The sequence below is a fragment of the Podarcis filfolensis genome (assembly GCF_964270895.1).
Source record: "Podarcis filfolensis genome assembly, chromosome: 4".
Lineage (NCBI taxonomy): Eukaryota > Metazoa > Chordata > Lepidosauria > Squamata > Lacertidae > Podarcis > Podarcis filfolensis.
Genome location: NC_139607.1, coordinates 4,510,112 through 4,526,651, shown reverse-complemented (window position 1 = coordinate 4,526,651; position 16,540 = coordinate 4,510,112). Strand labels below are relative to the sequence as shown.

The window sequence follows — 16,540 nt, the reverse complement described above, 5'->3', positions numbered from 1 at the left end:
GCTTCCTCCAAAACCCAGTTTTATTGAGAGAGAAAATAAAACGGCAATTGAATATTTAACTGACCTAGAGACGAGATAGTAGGAGAGGGCGAGAAGTGAACTGGGTTTCAGCCATGGAGGTTGTGCAGAGGATTGCTTTGGTTTTGGAGAGAGATAAAAAGGAGAAATTTGCAGTAGGAACAAAAAAGAACTGGCAGGAGGGAGAGTTGCAGTTTGCCTTCCTTCTGCTCTTTATGAAACAGGGCGGGAGGGAGAAGATCTTTAAAGAAGAACTGGTGTGACTGATGCTTTGTGTCTTTCTTTCCTCCTAAATGGAAAGAAAGGGGGTTATGGAAGTTTAAAAAGAGATCTGTCACATCCCCCTGCATGCTTTAAAAATTAAACACTTAACTAGTCATTCCAGCAATTCTTTCAAGTACAGGCACTATTGTGTGCCCGGTTTCTACCTGTGCTCTTACAAATCTTTCAGAAAGACATTTCTCTGACTTATGCTGTATTATGATTGCAGGTAAAATTTCAAATAAAATGGGAAGACACAGTTTATGAAAGATTGAGAAGGGTTATAAAATTTGATTTTTTTGGTAAATAATTCATGATGCTCCTTTCACAGCCCTGATAAATTCTCCTCACAGTTCGACTCTTTGGCTATAAATACACTCGGACTGAATACTGAATAGGCTACTTCTGCCCCTTGGAGTGTGATGCCTAGTGGGTTTGTGGGCAGGTAAAATGTGCATGTTTGTTAAATATATGCACACGCTGCTTTCTTGTGAAATCAGGAAAGGAAAAACCAACACTTTACTTTTGTTGAAAAATTTAAGTTTTTCCTTTATTCCTTTGAATTGGCCATCAGGTAATTGCAGCCCATTTCCAGACAGCATTGGCCATAAAGTGTGCATTGAGCTATATATGTTATGGGAACCCCTGCCATCAGAAACAGTTCCCCAGGTTCGAATTCTCCCTTTACATAATGCATAGTCAGCAGCCTTCATCAGAAGTACTGACTAGCCCATTTTCCAATGTCACACATACCAGTTTGTCGTATCCCCCTGAAATTCATGCAACGATTCCCTAGTACAGATGTTTGTTTTGTCAGAGTGCACAATGTCAGGTGTGGGGTTAGTTGATGTAGCCCTACTCCCTCAAACATTAATACAATGCATGAAGAGTGTTCAGGCCTAGCTTCTATAGAGTTCAGTTAAAATATAGGTTGGATTCTTGTATGCTCTTGTATGGCCAGGAAAATAGGGAATATACTTAAACATCATGTTTCCTACTCATAAAGCACTTATTTAGCACAAATCCTAGTTGCTGGCCTATAGTGTAAAATCAGCAAATTATAAAAGTGGAAAATGAGAAAGGAAGAGAAAAGAGGCAAAGAGTAGAGCTGAAAGGTTTGAGGGAAGAATGTGATTCTGTCTAGAGACGTTTAAACACAAGCCTTTTTCAGTCTTTTAGTCTGAATCAAATGAACATTCATGGATATCATGGTGGAAGGATCCATCCATTGTGCATTCATTTATGGGTCCTGTTGCTGCAATGAGAACCCTGCCTTGCTAGTGTGTTGGCACACTTAAGATGCTGAAATTGAATGCATGCTGTTTCTGGACAGAACCTGCTTCTTCTCTCATGCTTACTTATTCTACCTAGATTGCACATTTGAAAAAGGCCTTTGAAAGAAGGAGTGGTATGGATGGGTGGGAGCAATGCATTCCAGAAAAAACGCATATTGAGATTGGATGGAAGTAGAAAATAGAAGTTACCCAAATAGAATATGTTTGCTTTACATTTACTCTTTGAATCCAACCCAATGTGCAATTAATATCTGGAGGATAATAAGGAAGGTTCTTCTTCTGTAGTGAAATGCTAGCATGTTTAGGTCATAGCTCTTAATGTTTCCCTTTTTTAAAGGGAAATTCCCTTATTCCGAATAGGATTCCTCACAAGAAAAGGGAAAAGTTGACAGCTATGGTTTAAGTTATTATCATGTTCCAATTAGATTTAGTTAAAATATTTAAGTGAAAAAATTAACAGAGAAAATAGCAGATTCAGGAAAAGTTTCCTTCTTCTGCTGAAATGGGCTTCACTCCAAAGCAAATATATTCTTCATTTGCCATTCCCCATGGCTTCCCTTTCTGCAGCTCCTGTAGATACCTGAGCTGCTTTGAGAAGGAAGAACACATCAAGGATTCTTTAAGACTTTCCATTGATCTATTTACCTTTCTGTCTCTTTCCTCAAGCATCATGGGATGAAAGTGACCTGGAAGATAATCATCCATCACCCTATCAAATCACCCTTCAGCACTTTGAACAAAGTATAACTGATCTATTGAGCACAGAGAAAGTGCAGAGCTCAGAGATGAGCACACAAAACACGGGGTAAGGGCAACACCCCCTTCTTTTAAAACTGTTTGACAGCATATGAAAATCGGTGCTCTATTTGATGTGCTTTCAGTCTGATTCACAAAACACTTCATCAGTTTACTTATCCCTACTACTCTAAGTTTTTTTTCTTATTTTAAAATCCCAGATTTTGTGTGCAGTGTGTGGTTGGTGGTTGTAGTGATTTGCGAAGAGAGGAAGAGTTGGGAAGAGGTGATGAATGTTGGGTTTGCATGTATGCAAAGTTAACCAATGACTTAGAATTAGTGCATTATTATGATAGAGATCGATGGACACACTCAGTTCAGTGATTGCCAGAGAAGGAGCAGGGAGAGGGATCTGACAGAGCTGCAGTGGAAACCTAGTCACACAAGGGAACGCGTGAATGCAAATTACCTTGTTTTGGATCACATCAGGGGTCAGCAACCTTTTTCAGTAGTGGGCCGGTCCACCATCCCTCAGACCATGTGGTGAGCCAGGCTATATATTTTTTTTTTGGGGGGGGGAATATGAACGAATTCCTATGCCCCACAAATAACCCAGAGATGCATTTTAAATAAAAGCACACATTCTACTCATGTAAAAACACGTTGATTCCCAGACCGTCTGTGGGCCAGATTGAGAAGGCGATTGGGCCACATCTGGCCCCCGCGCCTTAGGTTGCCTACCCCTGGATCACATGATAGTAGAAAGACAACACAATTTGGGAAACAGTAAAGGTAGAGAACAAAAGGTGAAATGAAATACTCTCAGTTGCCTGTTCTGTGGAATGGAGGAGGAAAGGAGGTGACTCTCCAGATTTCATCTTGATTTGAAGAATGTGGGGTTCCATGGACCAGATGAAGACTAGGCACAAATTCTTTAGTCTGCCTTAGCTTGTCCACCTGAATATGGTTGATAGTAGGAGCTTCCCGTCAGATCGCGAGGTGGAAACAGGCGAGTTTTCCCTCGGGAGAGGGAAACCTGCTCCAAAGAGGCAAAAGGGGGTGCTACAAGGGCGCCGTAACCCCCCAAAAACCGCTGAAAGGAGATTCAGTGGATCAGGATCCCAGCGCTGTCAGAAGAGCAATTCCCCCGGCCGTCAGGTATCCCCTTTTAGAGGAGACGAGAACGGCGGGCAGAAGGGCCGACAGCGGGACGTCATTGCCAGCCTCCAGGAGCGAAGCCCCGAGCCTGCCCACTGGAGCGATCGGCTTTCCAAATTAAAGAAATCGAATTGGTAACTCTAAAAAAGGGTTAAAAATAACAGATTCAGACCTAATTTGATGTAGACAAGGGATAAACAGGAGGTCAACCTTGTCTGAACTCCGGAGAACACACAGAGACTATTTACAGAGTGAACGGAATCATGAGTACAAAACAAACGGGGGTTGTTTTTGGCAAAAAAGATCTATCCCCTGTGCTGATGTATAAAAACTATTTGGAACCAAGGGGGTAGAAGATATATTTTTATTTCCCCTACTTCGATTGTATTTTTTCCCCTTCTCATTTGAGAGATATAGTAGAACGTTGAAAAAAGGATCCCGGGAGTGGAGTGTTTTACATTACTTTCGATTACTTTACTTTCAATTTCAAAAAGAACTGCGCAATGAGTTCTGAAGCTCCATTTCTTACTTATAATTTTTACTCTCGCCCTTGAAACGATTTAGACAAGGAAGAGAAGAGTTATTTTAGTGACTGATTTGGTTGGACTGAGGATTACAGTGGATTTGAGCTTAGTAAAAGTACTTTATATTTTACTTTGATGGAGGGAGAAAGAAAGACCGCCTCTCTTTACTTCCTTTGCTAAAGGGAACAAAGAACCGCCATTTTAAGAGACTTTAGAGCACCGGGATTTGTTTTGTTTTTTCTTTTTTCGTTCCTCTTTTCTCCTTTGTGATTACTGTCTTTTCCTGCAACAAGCAGTGGGGATTACATCCTTTTTGGGGGGGAACTTATAACATTTGTTATCGAAAGGAGAGCTTGGGACTGACTGAAGGTTGGGGATCTGAAGGTTCTGAAGATTATAATTTTGAAAGTTGGATTTTTTGTCTTTGTTTTATAGTCGGAAGTGGATTACAAATATATTGGTGGAGTGGGACATAATTACAAATAATCAAACATTGGATTTGGCCATCCAAGAGGTGGGGGAAAAAAAGAAGAAATTAAATATATTTAATTATATTTTTTGTTTCTATTTTAAGTGACCTAAAAATACCATTGCGTTAATTCGATTGGATAGGTTTCGAGTGCCCCCTGGTGGATTTTTATTGTTATTGACATTAAATTATATAATCAGTGAACATTTGATCAACTCCCCCTGGTGGACAAATTTAGTGGTACAACTCATTTATTTATTTTTTATATATAGTTTCGAAATGGTGCATACACAAAAGAAAGGAGAAGGTACACCAGTAGAAAGGAAAGGCTCTAGGCAAGAATCTGATCTTAAAGGAGACTTAATTAAGATGTTTACTGAACTTAAATCTGAGCTTAAATCAGAAATACATAAAAGTGAAAAGAATATTGAGAGAAAATTGGAACAAGTGGATAAAAAAATAGATGTGACGGTGGAAAAAATAGATGAAATTATTAATGAAATTAAGGGCCAGATGAAAGATATGGCAAAAAGGACACAAAATCTGGAAGAGGGGGCTAAAAAGAATAAAATGGAGATTAAAGCATTGAAGAAGGGGGAGGAAAAAATTAAAGCAGAGGTGTTAGAGGTTAACAAAACTCAAGAAGAACTGTGGGATGCTATTGCAATGAATGAACTGAGACAGAAAGAGACTAATCTGAGATTCAGATTGGTCCCAGAAACACAAGGAGAAGAAATAAAGGAAAAACTGATCAAAGAAATTGCCATTTGGATGGAGATGCAAGAAGAAGATGTGGCAAGGACGGTACAGAATGCTTTTAGAATCAAAGTAAGGACAAATAAAGCGAAGAAATACCCAGGAGATTGTTTGGTAATATTTAAGGATAGAGAAATGAGAAATTTAATTTTGCAGAAAAATAGGGAGAGAATATTGAATATTGGTGGGAACAATATAATCATCTTTAAAGACGTACCACTTCGCTTGTTGAAAAAACACAATCAATACCAACAGTTAGTGCAAGCTCTCAGGAAGAACAATATTGAATTTAGATGGGAGTTTCCAGAAGGACTATCGTTTGCTTACAAAGGGAAAAGACACAGAATAACAAGACCGGATGAATTGGATAAATTTCTGAGAAGGTACAAAGAATTGGGATGCGAGGAAACTACACCAATGGGGGCAGGAGCTGAAGGAGAGGACTCGCAGGATTCGGAAGAAGAGAAGGCGGAGGAAGAGGAAGAAGATGGAAAATAAATTAAAGACTATTATTAAAAATTAACCAGAAGATACCATGGCGTTGAAATTATGGACCTGGAATGTTAATGGGATAAACGAGAGGAAAAAAACGGAATAAAATTCAACAATATTTGAAAAAGCAAAACTTGGACATTATTTGTTTACAAGAGACACATGTGATGAGAAGACACAGAAAAATTTTGATAAATAAAAAATTAGGGAACGAATTTATTTCATCGGATAAAACAAAAAAAAGAGGAGTGGTTCTATATATTAAAAATAAAATAGAAGCCCAACAAATTTTTGAAGATGAAGAAGGTAGAATTGTGGCAGTACAAGTCAATTGGCAAGGTGAAAAAATAATAATCGTTGGAGTGTGTGCACCTAATGAAAACAAAATGGACTTTTTTAGAAACCTAGAAGAGAAACTATTTGAATATTTTGATCAAAAGATTATAATTATGGGTGATATGAATGCAGTGGTTTCGATGGAGATGGACAGATTAAGAGCAACAGGAAAATCAAAAGAAGGGAAATTACCAAAGACTTTCTTCTTGATGGTAGAGAACTGCAATTTAATTGATATTTGGAGATTGAAACACCCATTGGAAAAGCAGTTTACCTATCAATCAGAAGCAAATCAATCAATGTCAAGAATGAATCAAATTTGGATAACAAATGATCTTACGACAAGAATTTTAAAGATCGAAATACAACCTAAGGTGCTTTTGGACCACAACCCAATAAAATGTACCTTAAAAGGATTTGAAGAAAAATCTTTTCGGTGGAGAATAAATGAAAATCTTTTCGATGATCAAAAAATAGTAGAGAATGCGCAAAAATATTTGAGGGACTATTTTATAAACAACATGAATCAAGGAACAAAAACAAGTATAGTTTGGGACACTAGCAAAGCAGTTATGAGAGGTTTTTTCATACTACAGAATGCAATCAAAAACAATTACAGAGAAAAGGGAAAAAAGAAATCCTAAAACAAATTATGGAAAACGAGAAGAAACTTATTGACAGACCTAACGATAAAAAATTGAAACTTAATATAAAGACATTACAAGCGCAATTCTCTATGATAATAAACAAGGAAGTGGAATGGAACATCAAAAGGATGAGACAAAAGAACTTTGAATATGCAAATAAATCGGGGAAATTACTAGCGTGGCAGATTAAAAAAAGGAAAGAACAAAATACGGTACATAGGATTGTGGTTGAAGATAAAGAGATTGAAGATCCGAAAGGAATAAGGAAAGGATTTGTGGACTTTTATAGACAACTATATAAGAAGAAGGAGAAAGATAATTTAAAGAAAATAGAAAAATATTTAAAAGAGAAAGGGGTGCAGAAGATTCTGACGAAAGAGAAAAGTAAACTAAATGAGAGGATAGAAATAGAAGAAATAAGAAACGCAATCAGAGAATTAAAAAGCAGAAAGACTCCAGGGCCGGATGGATTTAGTGCAAGATATTATAAAGAAATGAAGGACATCCTAGTTGTACCACTGAGAGAAGTAATGAATGATATATTAACAAAAAAAGAAATACCAGATACTTGGAAAGAAGCATATATTACTTTAATACCCAAACAAGACTCAGATTTATCTCAAGTTAAGAATTATAGGCCGATCTCGCTTCTAAATAATGATTATAAACTGTTTGCTAACATATTAGCAAATAGGATGAAAAAGGTGTTGAAGGGTTTGATACATGAAGATCAAGCAGGTTTTCTTCCTGGCAGACAAATGAAAGATAATATTAGGAATGTAATTAATATTTTGGAGTATTTGAATGCCAGGAATGACAAGCAAGCTATGTTGATATTTGTGGATGCGGAAAAGGCCTTTGATAATATTTCTTGGGAATTTATGTTAAAAAACTTTGAGATGATGGATATTGGACAAGGATTTATGAATGGTATTAGTGCAATATATAGAGACCAAAGAGCAAAATTAATAGTGAACAATGTGGTAACAGAAAATATAAAAATAACCAAAGGTACAAGTCAGGGGTGTCCGCTTTCACCATTGTTATTTATCACGGTCCTGGAAGTCTTTTTAAGAGCAATAAGAGGTAATGAACAGATAAAAGGGATAACAGTAGGAAGTAAACAGTATAAGGTTAAGGCCTTTGCTGATGACTTGGTACTAACTCTGGAAAATTCGACAAACACTGTAACAGAAGCAGTTTGGCCAATTAGCGGGGTTTATTTTGAATAAGAAAAAGACAAAAATGATTAGTAAAAATATGGACCGAGAAACTATTGATAAAGTGCAGCAACAACTAGAAATAGAAGTGGTTAAGAAGGTTAAATATTTAGGAGTTTGGTTAAGCCCCAGAAGTATTGATTTGTATCAGAACAACTACATACCAACCTGGAGTAAGATTAAAAAAGATGTAGAGGTGTGGGGAAGAATGAAATTCTCATTCTGGGGAAGAATTGCAATAATAAAAATGAATGTGCTACTTAATAATAATAATAATAATAAATTTTATTTATATCCCGCCCTCCCCAGCCGAAGCTGGGCTCAGGGCGGCTAACAACAATAAAACAATACAAAAGTACAACACAAACAACGCTCTAAAATCATTCATTATAAAATTAATTAAGTTCAAGCCACTGGCCACTATTGGGCCAGAGCTCCGCGAAGATTGCCGAGGGAGGGAGTCAGGCTGTGCCCTGGCCAAAGGCCTGGCGGAACAGCTCTGTCTTGCAGGCCCTGCGGAATGATGTCAAGTCCTGCAGGGCCCTAGTCTCTTGTGACAGAGTGTTCCACCAGGTCGGAGCCACAGCCGAAAAAGCCCTGGCTCTAGTTGAGGCCAGCCTAACTTCTCTGTGGCCTGGGACCTTCAAGATATTTTTATTTGAAGACCGTAAGTTTCTCTGTGGGGCATACCAGGAGAGGCGGTCCCGTAGGTACGAGGGTCCAAGGCCGTATAGGGCTTTAAAGGTTAAAACCAGCACCTTAAACCTGATCCTGTACTCCACCGGGAGCCAGTGCAGTTGATATAGCACCGGATGAATGTGATCTCGCAGCGAAGACCCCGTAAGGAGTCTCGCTGCAGCATTCTGCACCCGCTGGAGTTTCTGGGTCAGTCTTAAGGGCAGCCCCACGTAGAGCGAGTTACAATAATCCAGTCTGGAGGTGACCGTCGCGTGGATCACAGTGGCTATTTTTATTCCAAACAGTTCCAGTAATCAGGGGGGCAGCTATTTTTAAAAATTGGCAAAGAGAAATTTCAAGGTTTATATGGCAGGGTAAGAAGCCGAGAATAAAGTTTAAGCTATTGATAGATGTGAAAGAGAGAGGAGGCTTCGCCCTGCCAGACCTGAAATTATATTATGAAGCATCTTGCCTCTGCTGGTTGAAGGAATGGATGAAATTAGAAAATACTGATTTATTAGACCTAGAAGGATTTGATAACAGATTTGGGTGGCACGCTTATTTATGGTATGACAAAAAGCGAGTACATAAAGGTTTTGAAAACCACATCATAAGAAAGTCTCTGATAGAGGTTTGGGAAAAGTATAAAAACTTGTTGGAAGCCAAAACTCCGTATTGGTTATCACCATTAGAGGCGTTGAGTGTGAAAAAAATCAATATGAAAGGGGGATGGACAACTTATCAGAATCTAATAACAAAAATTGAAGGCAAATGGAGTTTGAAGCCGTTTGAGGTAGTTAAGGAATATGTTAATGATTGGCTGCAATGAAATGTTCAAAAAAGATTTAAGATTAAGAGGCTTTGAGGATAAAGAGTCGAAATTTCAGAAAAAAATAATAAATTGTGATTTTAAAGTGCTGGCTAAAATGTACAAGATATTACTAGAGTGGCACACAAAGGACGAAGAGATAAAATCGGTTATGATTGACTGGGCCAAAGATTTTGGATATAATATACAAATGGAGGATTGGGAAAAATTATGGAAAGAAGGTCTAAGATTCACTGCATGTACAGCAATAAAAGAAAATGTGATGAAAATGATGTATCGATGGTATGTAACACCAGTGAAGTTAGCAAGGATGTATAAAGGATGTAACAAATGTTGGAAATGTAAAGAAAAAGAGGGTACATTCTATCATATGTGGTGGGAGTGTAAGAAAGTAAAAAGCTTTTGGGAAATGATATATAATGAATTGAAGAAAATGTTTAAGTACACCTTTGTTAAGAAACCAGAAGCGTTTTTACTTGGTATTACAGGGAATGAGATTAATAAGAAAGAAAAAGAAGTTATTTTTATATGCAGTGACTGCAGCAAGAATACTGATGGCTCAGAAATGGAAGCAAGAGGAGTTGCCTACACTAGAGGAATGGAGAATGAAGATGACGGACTATGCAGAACTCGATAGACTGACTGGAAGGATCCGAAATCGACGAGATCAGAGATTTATAGAAGATTGGGAAAAGTTTACAGAATATATGCATAAATTAAGTGATAATCAAATAACGTTTGTAAGCTTTAATGAAGCTCTGTAACAAGAAATGTTAGAATATGAGTAAAACTAAGAATTAATTTATAAAAATAATTGAAGAAAGGCTTTAGAAATGTGTAAGAAATTAAGAAGGGAAGGAGTATCAGGCAAGTTGAGGGAAGTCAAAAAGAGAATGGATATAAAAAGATGTATGATTTGTATAAATTTTGTATTGGAAAAATTGAATAAAAATAAATTATAAAAAAAAAGAATATGGTTGATAGCAAGACTCAGAAGGGGAAAAAAGCTTCAGGAAAGAGGCTCAGATGATGATGGGATGGATGAAGGTAGGAAAGCTTTTGTAGGTCACCCTAGGACCATACATATATTTCAGTGGTTAGTGATTCACAAGCTTGGATCGCTTGGAACTCTCATAATACTCATAATGCCATCTTTAAAATGGTTTGAACATGGGGGGGGGAGAAGCTCCCTTAAGGGAAGAACATAAAACATGTTCCCTTGAGAGGTCCTGGCTAACTTGAAGAAAATAAACACAGAGAGGAGACAAAGGGATAAGATATAGTTAAGGCTTACAAGGTTTGTTTCCTTGGACTTTCATGAAGTTGAGCAGGCTTGCGTGAGAGAAGCATATACCATTCTCCTAGAGGAATTCCAAAGGTTGAACTGTGGAGAGTCTGGGATAAAAAAAACTAAAACTAAACAGGGAAACCATTTAGAGGACATGTCATTTGAGAGACACCAATTAGAGAGCAGAGCTTCCTAGACCAAAAATATGATTAAATCAAGTACAAAGCTAGACAAAAGGGACATTCAATGACTACTGGCACTGATACTGAGTCATCAGCAGGTACAACAAAGCCTGTCATGGATTGATTGGGTGGTCACAACAGTTTTCTGAACCAATGAAAACAGTCAGATATCTAGGGTGTCCCTTGAGGAAACAAGTGGTGTTTGCTTCCCAGGGAATGCTAATAGTACATTGATTCAATTATCAGTAGAACTTGTTGGTCAGAATGACATCTTTGATCCTAGCAGAGCTAACCAATGCTAGTATAGAGGCATATGATTGCCTTAGATGTGGCAAATAGTGTCAATTTTTAGGAGTATTTAACATCTGAAGTTGGTGCTCATGTCCAAGTCGCATGCATAAGAAGAGTAGTCAACCTGAGCCAACGTTTGCTTGCTCTGTTATATTGGCAACTTGTTGTACACAGAGCCGTTAGAGAAACCACCTTATAACATATGCTGTAGATCCGTTATATGCACAGCACTTCCAAAGTCTTCAAAAGCCTGCAAGTTCCAAAGATTGCAAAAGTCCACTCCACAATAACTCAGAGCAGGGCTTTTAGTGTGGCTGTCCCTGTTCCATGGAACAGCATTCTGGCCAAGATACAATAATTAAATTTATGATTGTTTGATTATTTGAATGTTGTTAGCCGCCCTGAGCCCGGCTTCGGCTGGGGAGGGCGGGATATAAATAAAATTTATTATTATTATTATTATTATTATTATTATTATTATTATTATTATTAATTCCCAATAATTATATACCACCTAATGACAAAAGGCCCCTTGGGGAAAAATTGAAAATTAAAAACATAAAATGCAACATGATACTAAAATCTAACACATAATTTAAACCAGCAACAGATAATGATATCAGTACAGCTAATATAAAAAGGAGTAAAAAAAAAAAAGTATTGACCTGGCACCTAAAAAGGTTATCATATCAGTACTAGGCAGACCTTTCTGTGGGTGCCAACACTGAGAAGGTCCTCTCTCCAGTAGCTGACCTCATTTGTTTTGTGTTGTCCACATTCTGTCCTGCATTCATATGTGACACAAGAAGGGAAGAAGGGAAGTTCAGAACCACAAACCAACCATAATGAAATTTATTGGACCTTAAATTAAAGGCATTTTTTGTCTCAGGCTTTCCAAACTGGATATATGGATCTTTGTCACATGTGTCTATTTGTATGGTTTTAGTTTTGTTTTAAATGTATCAATACCTTTTTTGTATTTTTAAATTTTTCTTTTGCTGTTTTTCTTGTACATTGCCTTAATGTATAAAGGTAAAGGTAAAGGGACCCCTGACCATTAGGTTGAGTCGTGGATGACTCTGGGGTTGCGGTGCTCATCTCGCTTTATTGGCCGAGGGAGCCGGCGTACAGCTTCCGGGTCATGTGGCCAGTATGACTAAGTCACTTCTGGCGAACCAGAGCAGCGCACGGAAACGCCGTTTACCTTCCTGCTGGAGTGGTACCTGTTTATCTACTTGCACAATGACGTACTTTCGAACTGCTAGGTGGGCAGGAGCAGGGACCGAGCAACGGGAGCTCACCCCGTTGAGGGGATTCGAACCACCAACCTTCTGATCGGCAAGTCCTAGGCTCTGTGGTTTAACCCACAGTGCCACCCGCGTCCCTTGCCTTAATGTATAGAAGATCATTAATACATTAATGTCACTAAATAATAATAGTACTAGCGGTAGGTCTGACTCACGTGCAGACTTCCAGCACAACTGAGCTACTCAGTAATGCACCTTTTATATGAAAATAATTCTCCACCTATTTTTCTGCTTCAGTTTTGAAGAGTTGGCTCTTCATGCCCTATGTTCTAACATTATACTTTGACAGTGAACGCATAACTAGCCTGTAGCAGAAAAATGCTATAACTCTCTACCTTGAGGGCCTGTTTAAGAGGCTTCAGAGAATTTACATGATTTTCTGTCGACAATAATGCAGCTCAGTGTTACAACGGTAAAAATAAATTACAGAAGGACTTTGGCATTACACATAATGATCTGATTTTATAAATTCCTTATTGTAGATTGTAATTATGCTCTTGGGTATAAAGGAAGAAGAATCAAAAGAGGAGTGATAGAATTGGTGTATATCCAAGTTTTCAATTACTATTTATTTGTTTATTCTCAGAGTTAAGGAAAGGAGAGGTATCATCATAATGTGGCATGTCAAGATATAAAGACTCCAATTGGTGAAATATAAAGGTAGGTATAATTAGTGCAAAAACAGAGAAATAAAGAAACATTCAGTTGGTAGAGCATGGCACTCAATGTCAGAGTCATGGGTTTGAGCCCCATGCTGGGCAAAAATATTCCTACATTGCAGGGGGTTGGAATAGAGGACCTTTGTAGTCCCTTTATTTAAGATAAATTCCATTCATTTATAGAATTGTTGAAAGCTGTGACTATCTTTCCCCATTGATTTCAATGGGGCCTAAGTTCTAACCTACTCAGCCAACCCAGAGCCTACAATGGTGGTTTTTGGCTACGTTTTGTTCCCTTCACTTCTCAATTGCTTGGGTATCTGAGGAAAATCCCAGCCATGTTTCTAAGCTATAACCTGCATTAACGTATACACTTCTCAGAGCCTGAAAATTCAAACCCATTTTTCTCTCCAACGTAACCGAGTAAACAAAAAACACTAACATAAGCACTCCTTCTTGATTATTATTATATCTCCCCATTTGTAGAAGTTTTATATTTAACAGAACATTTGCCATTTCTCTTTTTTCAGCATTTCTGTCATGATTGTTGCCAATTTCATTACAAAACAACATACACATCTTTCCCACTAGATGGAACTAAAAAACTTATTAATTGTCCTTAGTTTCCTCCCCAAATGTATTCATACCAGTAACTGTTTGCTAAACCATGGTTTTAAAAGTTTAATGTCATATAATCCTGAAAATAAAATGTTATGGAAGGGTTTGAGAGAGACTGTCTGTATTATTATTATTATTATTATTATTACTACTACTACTACTACGATTACGATTTAGGGAAGAATTAACTTTGACTATCAACAGTCTTTGTGCAAGGAAGAAGCTAGTCTTCATATCTCCAAATACTACAATCATTCAAACTAAAAGGCAATATTGATTTATTTGTCAGGATATAGACAAAAACATATTCTTCAAACTATCTGACAGTTATCAGAATTCAGAAAGAGCAATGTTAACCTATTTGTCTTTTATATCCTAGGCAGGAGGAAGATCTGCTTGCTGAATGCAAGGGCATGTTGACAATGACTAGAACCACTCAATATCCAAACCACTCAGTATCCTGGGGCTGCGGCACTAATCATTCCATATTAGATTTAAAGGCTATCAGTGGCTACTAACCATCAGTGGTGGAGCTTCATGCTCCGGCACCGGGGGACGGAGAGCAGGCGGGGATGGAGCTGGCGCGCATCCCGGGGGCGTGTGGCGCACCGCCCACACTCCCCTTCCTCTGCCAGTGCTAACCATGATACTTATGTTCTGCCTCCACCATTGGAGGCTGCATGATTCTGAATCCCAGTTGCTGGAAACCGCAGAAGGAGAGCGTGAGGTTGCACTAAGGTCTGGCTTGCAGACCTGCCTTGGGCATCAGCCCAGCCACTGCCAGAACAGGACGCTGGGTTAAATGGGCCACTGGCCTGATCCAGCAGAGCTCTTCTTATGTTCTTATATTCTTTTTCATTACAGGGCTGACCCTGAGAATTTACACTAAGGTAAGGAAGCCATTAGCAGATTACAACAATGGCAAGTATTTTTTGCCGAGAGGAAAGTACTCACACATGCTCTGTTTTGTTCTACTGTCAGTGAAAATTGACCCATTTTCAGATATTTGTTAAGCAGTAGACAAGCTGCAGCGTAAGTCCATCTTTTGTTTTAGAATAACAATGACAAAGAAAAATACAGTTAACAATGGGGAAATAGAAATAAGGGCATAAGAAGAGCCTCCTGGATCAGGACATTGGCATATCTAGTCATGGGATCATAGGACCATGGAGTTGGGAGGTATCTTGAGGCTCATCTAGTCCAGCCCCCTGCAGTGGTGAAATCTAAACTCAGGCCTCCAGGACAGATGGCCATCCAATCTATGCTTAAAGGCCTCCAAGGAAGAATAGCAAAAGCTCCTGAGGAAGTCCATTCCACTGTCAAACAGTTCTTGCTGTCAGAAAGTCCTTCCTGGTATTTAGTCAGAATCTCTTTTCTTGTAACTTGAAGCCATTGGCTCAGGTCCTGCCCTTCAGCACCCTGTCCTCACAGTGGTGAGCCAGATGCCCCTATAAGCAAGACCTGAGGACAAGAGCATCTCTCCCCTCCTGTGGTTTTCAGCAACTGGTATTCAGAAGCCTTGCAGCTAATAGCTATGATAATTGATAGCCCTCTGCTCCTCCATGAATTTGTCAAATCCTCTTTTAAAACCATCTAGGTTTGTGGTTACCCCACCTCCTGTGGAAGCGAGTTCCATCATTTAAATATGAGCTGCATGAATAAGTACTTGGGGAGGAGGGGTACTAGAAAACTCATAATAGGAGTCTATATTTGAGTAAGATTTCTAATTGCATGGAACACCCCATGCACATACAGCAGCAGTGTATATATAGGAAGCCTTCCATACATGCAGTTGAATGTCACTGATTCACAGCAAAGGCAGCAGTAAAAACTATGCAGGCAAAATACTTACATTTGCAGTATAACTGGCTTCAAGCATGTGCCCAAAGCTGGAGCAAGCGGGGACATGTCTACATCCAATGCTGGTCAAAGGAAGAGGAACAGGAACAGGAACTAGTATGTGCTCCTTCCACTCTAGGAATGGATAAGAAATGACATCACACAGAGCCCTATCTACCAATTGTATTTCTATGGTCTGAGTATCTGCCTGTCAGGGCTGGAGTCAGGTGTCGGTCTGCAAGAAAACTATAAGTCATCCAAGACCAGTGAAGTTAACTTTTTAGTCAAGGAAACACAGCTCTCAGCAATTCTTTCTAGGAGGTCTTGCCCCGATGAAGCAGTTGTGAGGACTTAAGGTACCTGCCTTCCCAGTGCCCACTAGGATTCCTCCTCTCCAGGGTCTTTCCCTCACAGTCTCAGGCTACGTTTGTACACAACCACCCTCTGCTTTGCTCATTTCATTTTTGATAGGTTCTCAGAGACCAGGAGGGAGGGGAGCTGGTTGCAGCAGGAGGGGGAGACTCCCTGAACTCTTCAGCACCCCTCCTGTCTCCCCTCCTCTCCAGCCTCTGCTTATGCCTCAGAGTCTGAACTATGCTCTGCCACAGCCTCTTCCTGTTCACTAAACACCTCTTCTGACACCTCCTCCCGCTTTGCTTCTTCTCCCTCTGACCACTCATTGACCTATCACCACCGATCCCTTGACTCTGAGCCTTCTTCCCCTGGGGGTTCCCTTGTGGGTTTCTTAGCTGGTGCCTCCCACCATTCCTCGGCATCCCTTTAATCAAGCAACTTTGCGAATGCATCAAACAAAGTTAATTTGAAATTAAAATCTTCTCTACTTGAATTATTATAATCCCATTGTATTATAATCCCTTTAACTGATACTGCAGCTGGGCTGTGTGTGCATTTTTGCACTTGGCTCCTGCTGGCAGCTG

General features: G+C 39.1%; 2 long non-coding RNA genes across 3 annotated transcripts in view; one reads left to right on the top strand and one right to left on the bottom strand.

Annotated features, from left to right (window-relative positions):
• LOC310761351 overlaps positions 1–16,540 on the top strand; it is a 45,900-nt gene that overhangs the window by 28,719 nt on the left and 641 nt on the right. The window contains exons 3-5 of one of the 2 annotated variants that reach the window (XR_014547417.1): positions 2,241–2,379; positions 13,073–13,146; positions 13,676–13,789. This is a non-coding gene — a long non-coding RNA (uncharacterized lncRNA). Of the gene's footprint in view, positions 1–2,240; positions 2,380–13,072; positions 13,147–13,675; positions 13,790–16,540 lie in introns of those variants that run through there. The other variant, XR_014547416.1, reaches the window with a different exon arrangement.
• Positions 3–15,733, bottom strand: LOC310761359. Its single transcript, XR_014547426.1, has 2 exons — positions 15,616–15,733; positions 3–307 (listed from the first exon to the last, which is right to left on the bottom strand). It is a non-coding gene; the product is annotated as an uncharacterized lncRNA (long non-coding RNA).